This window comes from Salmo salar, chromosome 10 (genome assembly GCF_965601325.2).
Source record: "Salmo salar chromosome 10, fSalSal1, whole genome shotgun sequence".
In the NCBI taxonomy this organism is placed as follows: Eukaryota; Metazoa; Chordata; class Actinopteri; order Salmoniformes; family Salmonidae; genus Salmo; species Salmo salar.
The window spans coordinates 16,453,475-16,466,754 of record NC_138300.1 but is presented as its reverse complement, the minus strand read 5'-3'; the positions used below and the strand labels follow the sequence as shown (position 1 = coordinate 16,466,754).

At 43.0% G+C, this 13,280-nt stretch overlaps 1 long non-coding RNA gene across 1 annotated transcript in view; it reads right to left on the bottom strand.

Annotated features, from left to right (window-relative positions):
• LOC106613606 (uncharacterized) overlaps positions 1-11,002 on the bottom strand; it is a 59,725-nt gene extending 48,723 nt beyond the window's left edge. The window contains exon 1 of the long non-coding RNA XR_014378984.1: positions 10,862-11,002. This is a non-coding gene — a long non-coding RNA (uncharacterized LOC106613606). The remainder of the gene's footprint in view (positions 1-10,861) is intronic.
• Between the last annotated feature and the right edge of the window lie 2,278 nt (positions 11,003-13,280).

Below are 13,280 nucleotides of genomic sequence, written 5' to 3'. Positions count from 1 at the left end.
TCAAATTTTAAAAACACACGTGCGTGAACACACACATACACACTCCTACCACAATTGCGAAGTGCAAAGACTTCAGCCAATGACCACAAAAACACGCTAAACATACCATAGAGCGCACACACAAATTCCTCTTGACCCTACCCCACACACTCCTGATTAGAGGTCGACCGATTAATCGGAATGGCAGATTAATTAGGGCCGATTTCAAGTTTTCATAACAATCGTAAATCGGTATTTTCAGACGCCGATTTGGCCGATTTTTTTTTTTAGACCTTTATTTAACTAGGCAAGTCAGTTAACAACACATTCTTATTTTCAATGACGGCCTAGGAACGGTGGGTTAACTGCCTTGTTCAGTGGCAGAATGACAGATTTTTACCTTGTCAGCTTGGGAATTCAATCTTGCAACCTTACGGTTAACTAGTCAAACGCTCTAACCACCTGCTTTACATTGCACTCCACGAGGAGCCTGCCTGTAGTAAGAATGCAGTAAGAAGACAAGGTAAGTTGCTAGCTATCATTAAACTTATCTTATAAAAAAATAAAAATCATAATCACTAGTTAACTACACATGGTTGTTGATATTACTAGTTTATCTAGCCTGTCCTGCATTGCATATAATCGCTTAGGTACACATTGCTCCAACCATAAACACCAATGCCTTTCTTAAAATCAATACACAAGTATATATTTTTAAACCTGCATATTTAGTTAATATTGCCTGCTAACATGAATTTCTTTTAACTAGGGAAAATGTGTCACTTCTCTTGCAAACAGAGTCAGGGTATATGCAGCAGTTTGGGCCGCCTGGCTCGTTGCGAACTGTGAAGACTATTTCTTCCTAACAAAGACAGCCGACTTCGCCAAACGGGGGATGATTTAACAAAAGCACATTTGCGAAAAAAGCACAATCGTTGCACGACTGTACCTAACCATAAACATCAATGCCTTTCTTAAAATCAATACACAGATGTATTTTTAAACCTGCATATTTAGCTAAAAGAAATCCAGGTTAGCAGGCAATATTAACCAGTTGAAATTGTGTCACTTTGCGTTCATTGCACGCAGAGTCAGGGTATATGCAACAGTTTGGGCCGCCTGGCTCATTGCGAACTAATTTGCCAGAATTTTACGTAATTATGACATAACATTGAAGGTTGTGCAATGTAACAGGAATATTCAGACTTAGGGATGCCACCCGTTAGATAAAATACGGAACAGTTCCGTGCGTTTGCCAGCAGCCCTTCGCAATGCATTGCGCTGTTTATGACTTCACGCCTGTCAACTCCCAAGATTAGGCTGGTGTAACCGATGTGAAATGGCTAGCTATTTAGCCGGGTGCGCGCTAATAGCGTTTCAAACGTCACTCGCTCTGAGACTTGGAGTAGTTTTTCCCCTTGCTCTGCATGGGTAACGCTGCTTCGAGGGTGGCTGTTTGATTGATGCCAGGCTTGGGTTCCGAGCGCTACATACCACTACACCAGTCTGTTTGCATTCGACACCAATCTTCTTCAACACCCCAGCTCCATTTGTATCGCCCTCTTCCTCAAATTCAAATCCAACCTCTGCTCTCCTCATTCTCTTTGACCTCTTCTTCCTCTTATTTCCCCTCCATTCCTCCTCAGAAAATCCACCTTTCTGTGTCACTGTCCCAATATTCCTCTTCTCCCGACTTTGTTTGCGGCCAGGTGTCATCCTGACGTAACTCCATCTCATAATCGTCCTGCTCACCTCCGAAACTCTGTTAAACTCTCCTGTGCCGGTCCAATCCATTCACGTTGTCATGCTGCGTCACGCAGTTGCTAAAATTATCGTCACGCAATCCCTTCTCAAAGTCAGGGTATGAGTCGAGAAACGCGCATATTTTACTCGAAAGTACAGTACCAGTCAAAAGTTTGGACACACTTACTCATTCCAGGGTTTTCTTTATTTTTACTATTTTCTACATTGTAGAATAATAGTGAAGACATCAAAACTATGAAATAACACACAAGGAATCATGTAGTAACCCAAAAAGTGTTTCAGATTCTTCAAAGTAGTCACCCTTTGCCTTGATGACAGCTTTGCACAATCTTGGCATTTTTACCCATCTACCAATAGGTGCTCTTCTTTGCGAGGTACTTGAAACTCCCTCTGGTCTTTGTGGTTGAATCTGTGTTTGAAATTCACTGCTCGACTGAGGGACCTTACAGATAATTGTATGTGTGGGGTACAGAGATGTCATTCAAAAATCCTGTTAAACACTATTATTGCACACAATGAGTCCATGCAACTTATGTGACTTGTTAAGCAATGTTTTACTCCTGAACTTTTTTAGGCTTGCCATAACAAACGGGTTGAACCTTATTGACTAAAGACATTTCAGCTTTTCATTTTTATTAATTTGTAAACAAAAAAATAAAAAAACATAATTCCACTTTGACATTATGGAGTATTGTGTTTAGGCCAGTGACCCAAAATCTCAATTTAATCAATTTTATATTGAGGCTGTAACACAACAAAATGTGGAAAAAGTCAAGGGGTGTGAATATTTTCTGAAGGTGCTGTATTCTGTAGAGTCAGGTGTGTGTACTTTATCTGGATAATCTGGATTTGTCATTCTATCAACAACATATGTATTGATAAGCAACTGCTCGCTAAGGTCACGGTTAGAATGAGGGTAATGATTAAGGTTAGGGTAAGGGTTAAGTTTAGGGTTAGGGTAAGAGTTAGGGTTAAAGCTAGGGTTAGTAGATAGTTAGTTGAAATGTTACTGATAGTCTTGTAGAGCATCTTCAGATGGACCACCAAAATAAAGTGTTACTGCGTTTTCAATGCATGCTGGTCATTACTCTGTTTGCTCACTTCAATTTGATGGACCTACGATGCTACGGCTACATTTCCCAATTCAGCAGAAACTTGCATAAAGAGTAACACTGTTGACATTAGCAAACACACACATATGGGAAAGCTAGGCTAACACAGGCACACTCACAAAGCAAGGTCCGCCGACGCATGTGACCTTTTGTCGTTATCATGCAGATAACGACAAAGGTCACAACGTTCACACCGTCCTACCTTTTTATTTGTGTGTCTCAAACAGCTCCTGTAAAAACATAGACAGACAAAAGCAACTAAAAAAGGTAAGTTCATCCATTTACCACCTAGCACATGGCATCTGTCATAGATCAAACACAGCATTCAAATAGAAAAGCATATTTTGACAGAGCACCGAACACTGGTTGAATGAGATAGGATAAGCCTGCATGGTATTCTCTTGCACAAAGAGGGGAATACCGTATTCCCTCATGCTTACGGTTCTACAACTGACACTGTGGGAAAAGGAGACCGTTTGACCTCTATTCCTCTCCTGCCCTTTACCAGCGATGGTACACTTCCTCTACCAGACACTTTCTCTCCACTCAACAGCTTTCTTTCTTTCTTTTCTCTCTCTCTTTCTATTCTTTTTTTGTGTGTGCATCTCTGCAGTTCTTGAGCAGAGAAGATACAATGGCCGTCTGTCTATGAGACCTGTTTCCTGAGTCATCGGTCGACATGGGACTCTGAGGGAAATAATGACACGGGCCCAGTTTCCCGATAGCGGTGGAATTTAGGCTGACGAGTGTTTTAACAGCGCATCGTTCCCACAAACAACAGCCGAAGATGTGACACGTGTTTCCCAAAACACCACACAGAAAGAACTTTCGCTAAGAGCGTCATTGGAGAATGTGTCGATTGGCTAATGATAGGACCGAAAGAAAGGCAGCGCTGCTCTCAGATCAGCTTACTCCAGTCACATCTCACCTGAATATTATACACTGATTGTACAAAACATTAAGAACACCTTCCTAATATTGACTTGTACCAACCCACCCCCCCACCTCCCCCCAAGTGCAGCTTTAGTAACAATGGTTCTCTTTTAATTATTTGTATCGATATCTCACAAGTGGGATTCACCAGAATTAGCTCGTAGAACCAATCATACATGTCTGTCGGAGACAGTGGCGAATGAAGGAGCCTCCTCCCCTCAAACTAAAGAGCCAATTGCCCGCCCCTCTGATCATTCTCGTTCTTCTGAGTCAGGATGAGGTCAAAGAAGGGGAAGAGGATGAGGCCGTGGACAAAAAGCCTGTACAGAACAGTGATGGAGTACCAGTCCAGGTTCTTTCCAAGAGTAGATGGGTCCTGCATGTCCAGGATTTTTCCAGCTACGAGAAATATGATCCCAAATGGAAAATACCTGTCCGGAAATGAAAAAAGGAAGAACTGTGTTTCACTGTTGTTCAATAAACACCTCAAAAGACTGTCTATACAACCTACAAGTAACTGCCAAAATAAAGGAAACACCAACATAAAGTGTCTTTATTAATAGGGTGTTGGGCCACAATGAGCAAGAATGTTGATGGTTGTGGAAAAGGTGCCACTCCAGAATCATAAGTGTTAAATTTGGTTGAGATCTGGTGACTAAGACGGCCATTGCATATGGTTTACATCGTTTTCATGCTCATGAAACCATTCAGTGATCACCCGTGCCCTGTGGACGTGGGCATTGTCATCCTATGGGGGCTTAGCCATGGTAACCAAAATAATGGTCTGCCCAGCATTTTTATACATGACCCTAAGCATGATGGGATGTTAATTGCTTTAAATAACTCGGAAACCACACCTGTGTGGAAGCACCTGCTTTCAATAAACTGTATCCCTCATTCACTCAAGTGTTTCCATTATTTTCGCAGTTACCTGTAGCTCTCCTCAGCCTGACTTGATCTGTTTCCTGTTAAACTGTTCACTGGTGTGCCATCCAGTTTATGCCGCCAAGAGCAGGTTTTTCAGCTACTAAAAATTGTAAAAATGCTCGCAAGCATGTGAGGAAGTTCAGCATGCTCAAGAATGATCAGAGGGCAGGTAAGTGGCTGTTTAGTATGAGGGGAGGGGCTTCCTCATTTGCCACTCGACCTGTCTGTCTCCGACAGACTTGTTTTGGTAAATCCCACTTGGGAGATATCTCACTCATAATATCAGAGATCCGGGGTTACACAAGTAACCTTAAGTGTTGGGAAACAGCTCAAGGCCCGTATCCACAAAGCATCTCCAAAAAGGTTCTAAGAATCCTGTTAAAACCTGTTTTAAGACAACAACAAAGTCTGAGCCATGAGTAAAATCCACTCATAAAAGTTTATCTCAGCTGGTAATCACGACAGTTTGAGGCACCGCAAGTTATGGAGATGGCGCCTATTGACAATGTTGCAAATTATGGGACTTGAAGCTGTGCACGCTTCAAATGTTGCAATGATAAAATGTTTGATATAATTTTGGCCTGACACGATCACTTTGCCTACTCTTAATTCTTGGCTAATATATTGGCATGCATAACCCTTTTTTCTAAAAGCAATTCTGATGGTTGTTAAAAGCGTCATTTTGATAATTATACTGTTATATCAACACACTCCCGTTTAACAACTCCAAATCGCTTTGGTACAGTTGGCATCAAACACAAAGTTAACATAGGCCCCAGATGCCTTCAATTGCCCAACTTACAGGCATACCCAATTTTAGCATATTTTTTTAACAACGTGATATTGCGCTTAGGGTTGCAATGTGAGGGTATATTACTGGAACCGTTCTATGTTTACCAGTAAACTACCATCATTTTGGTATCTTTCAAGGATTTTATGTAATCTATCACAAGACACCTAGTGGCCTTTTTAGGGTACTTCAGATTATCACAGGTGTCTGTAATTATCTCTGGTGGCAGTTGTGAAAAAAGTCAATAGTTGGACAAGTTGCAGAGGTAATTAAAAAATAATGGCATTGTTGATTAAATGCTTTTTTCATTAATTACGCCATTTTCTCTTGAACTGTATGGTCTATCTACTTGAAACTGTTGGACATCATGGACACAGATATATAAAAAAAATCACATATATGAATACATTTTATAAAAGTTATTAAAGTATTAATTACCAAAATTACTGAAGATTATGATAATTTGGGTAAATTATTGGTAGCTTTGCAACACTAAGGGTTAACTTGAAATAACATGATGGACTGTAGGTTATTTGGCATATCATGTGAAATCATTTTCAAAAGCGCTAGAGATACTGTTGTAATGTAGGTCTAGACTATTTATGATCATATAGTAATATCCAAACAGTCTTTCAACAACTCCAAAGCAACTGCATGTGGCGCAGGAACCACTGACTCGCTGCATTTTCCTATTATCAGGACACCTGCTGGTAACTCTTAAACGGTTAGGACAGCTCATGAGGTGTCCTAAATATCTGTTGACTAGGTCTGACTCTTATGACTAAAGAGGCTTCATGCTTAGCTTTTATTTTTACCCATAAGAGTCGGAGGAAAATGTATCTATTCCAATTTCCTACTCTAAGAAGCTTTGTGGATATGGGCCCAGAGATTAAACAATGCTCCTACGAATGTTCTTACAATGAATTTAGCCTTAAGATGCTTTTCGGAAACCAGGCCCAGGTATTTCTCCCAATGCAAAGTTTTCATTCTTGACATTTTTTTCCCAAAGGGGAATAGGAATAAAATATAAAAGCAAAGCTACAACTGGAAATTGTCTTCACTATAGTTAATCTATATTTATTTGGAGGACTCTGAGGAAGTCGTCAGAGTCCACTCGGGCTCCCGAGGGGCGCAGTGGTCTAAGGTACTGCATCTCAGTGCTAGAGGCGTCCCTACAGTCCCTGGTTCGATTCCAGGCTGTATCACAACCGGCCTTGATTGGGAGTTCCATAGGGCAGCGCGCAATTGGCCTAGCATTGTCCGGGTTTGGCCGTCATTGTAAATAAGAATTTGTTCTTAACCGACTTACCTAGTTAAATAAATGTTGAATTTTTTTTTAAATAAAAGGTGAAAGTGCTTTCCAAATCTGCAAAACTAACGCTCACGTTTTATACACGTTTTACTGTACAAATACATAACAGCACCCACACACGCGTCAACATCAACTACTTATCATTCTGTCCCAGGGACAATCATTCAAAAGAGACAATGTTAGTTAGTATCCTTACCTGAGAATGTCTAATCACATAGTTGCATTGAAAACCTCCTCCAATTTTTTGTTGTTGTTGTCTGTTTCCAATGTTCACTATTCCCATTGATTAGGAGAATAACATACAGTACATTGTTCTCGTCGGATATTGGATGCATTCCAGTTACTGTCTGTGTGCTTCGGCTGTACATTACTTGGGTGACATAAGAACTTCATTAGCTCTTCAAACCTTGCATGACCAACTGTGGACTAGAGACATATAATGGCAGTGAAAATGTCAAGGAGGTCGACTGGAGTGGAGATTGTGGTAGACTCACTGAGTCCCTTCTGTCCTCCACAGCAGCGGAAACAAAGCACAGAACCTATTGGAAGCATCCGCTTACTGGTTAACACTGGCTACCGCTCTTGCCCACACATGGAGGAGGAGGAGGAGGAGGAGGAGGGGGAAATGAGGGAAGAAAGAAGGAGGAAGGATGATTGTTAAGCACAGTGGTGATGTGGAGCAGGGTTGGGGATTTTGCCACAGAGATTTTAATGAGCAAGCTCCCGGCAAAACCACCATGACGCATGGTCTATTCAAACAAGCTGCACTTGTAACAGACCAAGAGGGAGGTGCTTGCACAACACACACTTGTATTGCTCCTGATGGTCAGACAATGTGCAAACACCTTTTCGTGTCAAAACATTGGCTCAATACTCGCTGTGTGTTATACAGCTGTAACACAAGCCTTGCAAAACATGTTTTAGAAATAAATGTGCAATTAGGATTGTGCATGCAATCCTAATTGCACCGCAGACAGGCACACTGCTACCACTAAGACAGAGAATGCATCACAACCCTTTATGGTGCACTAGTTTTGACCAGGGCTCATATAGGGACTAGGGTGCCATTTGGGACACAGGCAGACAAAACACTAACGGCTGCATATAGAAACAGCTCACAACTGTGTTCTGTTCCGTAGTCATTTAAAATGTGGCACAAACTAGATATTTTTCCATGCAAGTCAACTGCTTGTTTTAAACCGAATCATTCAGTTCATTGTTCACAGAATAATATATTAGATAAAACACCCAGAAGACAGAACAAATGAATGTTACGGTGACCCTAATTCCTAACCTTTAAAACCTACCAGGAACTTTTTAGGAACCAAGGACAATTAGCTGGCGACACATGGGTGGGCGTGGGTGTTGGCGAGGGTGGGCAGAAGGCTACACAGCGATAGCTCTGCCAAGTAGTGCCAACAGCTGCAGAGAGGCTGGCTGTGATAACTGTGTGTGTGTGTGTGTGTGTGCGCGCGCGCGCGCGTGTGTGTGTGTGTGTGTGTGTGTGTGTGTGTGTGTGTGTGTGTGTGTGTGTGTGTGTGTGTGCGTGTGCGTGTGTGCGCGCGTGTACGCGTGTGTGTATGAACGAGAGCGAGAGAGAGAATGTCAAACCACATTCCCTCCACTCTGCTGCGACACTGTCAGTAGAAGTGCGTGACCCAGAGACCGGTGCAACCATATAAGGAGAGAGGAGGAAATTAGACCAGGAAGTGGGAAGTCCTGCTTGTGGGGAGCCACGTGGTTTCCAGTATTCTGATGCGATCACTGACAAACATGGGCCGACACACACAGAGCAAATAACTGCATCTGAACACCACACATAGCTTACGACTGCCAATAAAAACATTGCGCTAAAGTCAATTGCAAGAACAAGACAGTGGGGAAATGAGGCAAGCCTGGAGTGATGTTTCCCTCAATCTTGGACAACCGTTTGGGCAATCAGGTTAATTAGTGCATTTCCAATGACACTAAGCACCGTGTTGCAATCTTAACAGTACTGCCATGACGTACAATGTCCGCAATAATTGTAATGCTCACACGATGACAGGCGAGCGCACACGCACACACGTCTGTCTGTCTGCGTATGCGAGTGCATACTGTATGTGCATGTCTGTGTGCACGTGTACACACACAAATATGTATACAGAGCCAGACACGCACTGTATGCCTGGCTTGGCCTGTCCGTGGTTTGGCTGGAACATAGCAGCGGGCCCGGCGTGGCTGGGCTGTGCTCTATAGAACCCTTGTGCATGCAGAGATGACACAGACCAGTCAAGGCAGCCACTGACGTCTCCAATCCCAGAGTCGACGCACCACGGCTGGGCACCCAGCCACCCCGCCTGCCCCTGCTCCAGCACTGACTCCACGCAGCAGACCTTGAGACGGACATACAGTACAGTACTAGATGGCCCAGGGTCTACTGACAATAAATAGGATACTACCAGTTCATTATCTCTTCCTTGTCTACAGTCTTGGTCTTATCACAAGGGCTATAGTACTGGCTGTCATTCATTCAGACTCAAGCCTTTATCCAGGCTTAGGCATAGTTCTAGATGCAACAATTCAGGAAATGTATTTAGACTGAATACAACATGAATTGGAGTTCGTTATCTGTATTTTGCAGAAGGGTTAACTATGTTTTTGAAAGAGGTACATTCAATTTCCCATTCATTCAATCCCTGAATTACACAGTTGAAGTGAATGGAGCATATCCTGTCCTTCAAATAGGCATTGCCGATGTGGACGTGATAGGTTCCTAAGGAAAATAGGAAATGTCCGTGCTACTGAATGTTACAGTAAAGATGTCAGGAATCAGGATTGTGTATGCCACAGTTTGTTCCTCAGAAGGGAGGCTTGTGTTTGTAAAAGCCAACAAGCTGATAAGATAAAACCCGGTTCAACCGAAGGTTCAACCGACTGGCTGCTGGCTAGTTGGCTGCGTTTCTGCGGCAGACAGAGCACTCGTATCATGCTGTGAGAATGTAGGCCTACATTTGAATTGATTAAATCAACAAAACCATATTGACACCATTTCATTTCCATTCAACAATGCTTCTTTCTTACTCGTTCATTTGATTAAATAGGGCACTTGTCAATACGGTTTTGCAAGGTGGTATTTGTTCTGCTATGTTTGCAGGTGTATGCATGTTCAGGCATTGTGTGTGGGGGTTGCTTTGCCAGCATCATTGTAGGTAAACCAGACAGAAAGAACATTGACCTTCAAAAGGTAACCTTTTCTCTCAGTAAATAATCCACATTGGTCGACCTCAAGTTGAGTCACAATAGAAAACCTCATGGAATCCCTCTCTCTTTGCTCTCCGGGTGAAATATCATCACATTTGAGATCATATTCAGAGATGAGCCGGCAGGCAAAGCCCACTCACAGCGTCACTCACAGACCGCGCTAGAATCTTCCTCTACGGTGCAGCTGTAGTCAACCACACACACACACACACACACACACACACACACACACACACACACACACACACACACACACACACACACACACCCATACTCTCTCTCTCGTTCTCCCACGCGCAAAGTGCCCTCTGGGGGCTGTATAACTTTTGATATTATAGACACCCCCCTTCACACTCCCACCCCCGCTAATTGTTCTCTTTGACGTACACAGGCGTGCTGGGGTGTGAGGATGACACACAGGCACACAAACACAGGCTATGCCTAATACCATTGTATTATCACTGTTGAAATGATTGTGTGATTCTGCTTGTGTTCTCAGCCATCTGCTAACAGGCGCAGTATTTCACTCAGTATAGTGCTGAAATAAAGCAATGAACCATCTTTGGAGCTTTCTACTGCATACATTTACTGCTGCACAAGTGGCACCTGCACTACAGAAATGTAGTAGAAACATTCGATACATGTATTAACAGCAGCAGAGGTCAACCGAAATAAATTGTGTTTTGTCCTTACAATTTGCACTTGCAACCCTGCACCCAAAGAGAGTATGCTAGTCATTTACCGACACATTAGCAATCTAATGTGTCGGGGGGGGGGGGGGGGGAGCCAAAAGACACTCACTCTGATCGTGCCTTTCTCTGTCGTTGCTCATCATGCGGTCCCCGCGTGCTCTCTGGCTCTCCGACATAACCTGTGTAACCTTCCAGCAGGCCAGAGGTTTACAGGTAAACACAGCCTGTGCAACGCTGATATGGATCCTGACTGCACCTGATGGAGGGAACTTATATTAATGAAGACACATATAGACATACTGTGCATGCTGTATATATATATTAAACAATAGGGCCATTATGAACACGCAACAATCAATGAGAAAAAATACACAATTACACACACGCCAAGATATACAAGATACTGTATAAGATATCAGGAACTACCGTGCAATAAAAACAGTTCTGTACTGAGTTACTGTACTGTAAAAACAGTTCTGTACTGAGTTACTGTACTGTAAAAACAGTTCTATACTGAGTTACTGTACTGTAAAAACAGTTCTGTACTGAGTTACTGTACTGTACTGTAAAAACAGTTCTGTACTGAGTTACTGTACTGTACCCCTGAGACACCCCCAGGGAGTAGGGTAACAGCCAGGGTCACCATTGTACAGCACCCCTGGAGCAATTGGGGTTAAATGCCTTGCTCCAGGGCACAGGGACAGATTTTTCACCTTGTGGGCTCTGTGATTCGAATGATCTTTCAGTTACTGTCCCAATGCTCTAACCTCAAGGCTCCCTGGGGACAGCTCACGAGAACCGGGGCTAGGGTGACAATGTCAGCCGAATGCCAGTGTGGAAATAGGAATGCAACATGAGCGATAAGGGAGGAAGAAAACGCGAGCGGTCTCAACATACAGCGGCTAAGAACAACAACCATCGGTAGAGAGAGAGGGGGAAAGCCCAACTGAAGCAGGCTCGGGGCTGGTGTGTATGCATGTGTATGGTCTTTCACGTGTGATATGATGAAAACTCACTTCTACACACAGACACACACACACACACATATTATGCAATTCTTAAAATGCATTGGATAGGCAGAGGTTTGTTGCCATGGTAACAACTCTAAGCTGCCCAGAACACTCTCTCTCTCTGGTATAGTGAAGGGGTGATTAAAGCCACTAACTGAATTCAAATTGCAGCCATGTCTCCCATTCATATCCATTCCTTTTCCTGGTTCATATGAACCGGTTGACTTATAGGTTAACACTGGCTGCTCATCCATACTGACCACAGATCAGCCTTACCCCCAGGGGCCCAGCAGGTCACAGAAGTCAATGGTCGTTTGAACTGACTGTAGGAGTAAGAGTCATGCATGTCCTGGAGATACTTGGCATCCTGACTCTCTTGCACTATTTTTCAACCATTCTCTCATTTTTTCCCTCTCTCCCCTGCTTTCTGCATCTCCCTCTCCATCTTACTCAATCTGTATCTCTCTCTGCCCCAGGTGTGACTCTCTCTCTAGTTCACACAAACACACACACGCCCACCTCCGCTTCTCTGAGTATGACAGTGAGCTGATGATGACGTCAGCAGCTCCGACCCAAAGTCCCTCTCTGATGTCATCAATATTGGACAGAAGCGTTATCTGTATTATCTTGGGGAGCGGGGAGGTGGCCTAACTGCTTTAATACAAAAAAAACTCAATAACACTGTGCAGACATTGTATGTTGCAGCCTTTTGTGTGATGCTCTTGAACCCATGAAACTGGTATGAATGCGAGTTTCATGAAAAGGTTGACGTCTCATTTTAGTTGTATTTTCAGAGGAACCATTTCATGGGAAATACCACTAGCAAACACTTTTTTTTTTACAGACTGGTAGAATTCCATTAGGCATAACAGGAAACATCAATCTATTGATAAACTGTTCATAATTTCATTGTAACCAACAAAAAATTATAATAATAAAAAAATAATAAAACAAATAATTTATTGTAACTAGCATTTAAGATGAAAGAATGAGCCCAACATGAAAAAGTGCCATCTGAAACAGATATCAGATAATACGTAGAAGGAACGGTGAGCTGCAACACAATAATACTATGGCTCCCTCCTGGTCAGCCGGGACCTTTAAGGCTTTCTCTTAGTTGAATCACTGTGCACTCGAGTCTGAAAAGACGTCAGCGGCTGTGAGTAAATTCCTATCGGCAAAATTGTGGCCCTGAGTCACCGATATTACAACTGTATTGGAGCTCGGGATCTGTTATACCCCGTATTGTGGGCACGGAGTGATTCAACAGCAATAGAACAGACACAGTGGACATTTCAGTGTGTCTTCAGGCTTGAGAGGAGGCACTGAGGCAGTGATATTGACTTGTAATGATCTGAGGGAGGGGGACTGCATTGACATGGGGTAGTAATAGAAGATGAGCACTTAAGATGGGGAGATGGGGAGGGAGGGAGAAAGAGAGAGAGGGAAACAGAAAGAGAGGGAGGGCTGTGGAGGGAAATGGTTGAAGAGTGTGTGTCTTTTCTGCCACTCTGAACT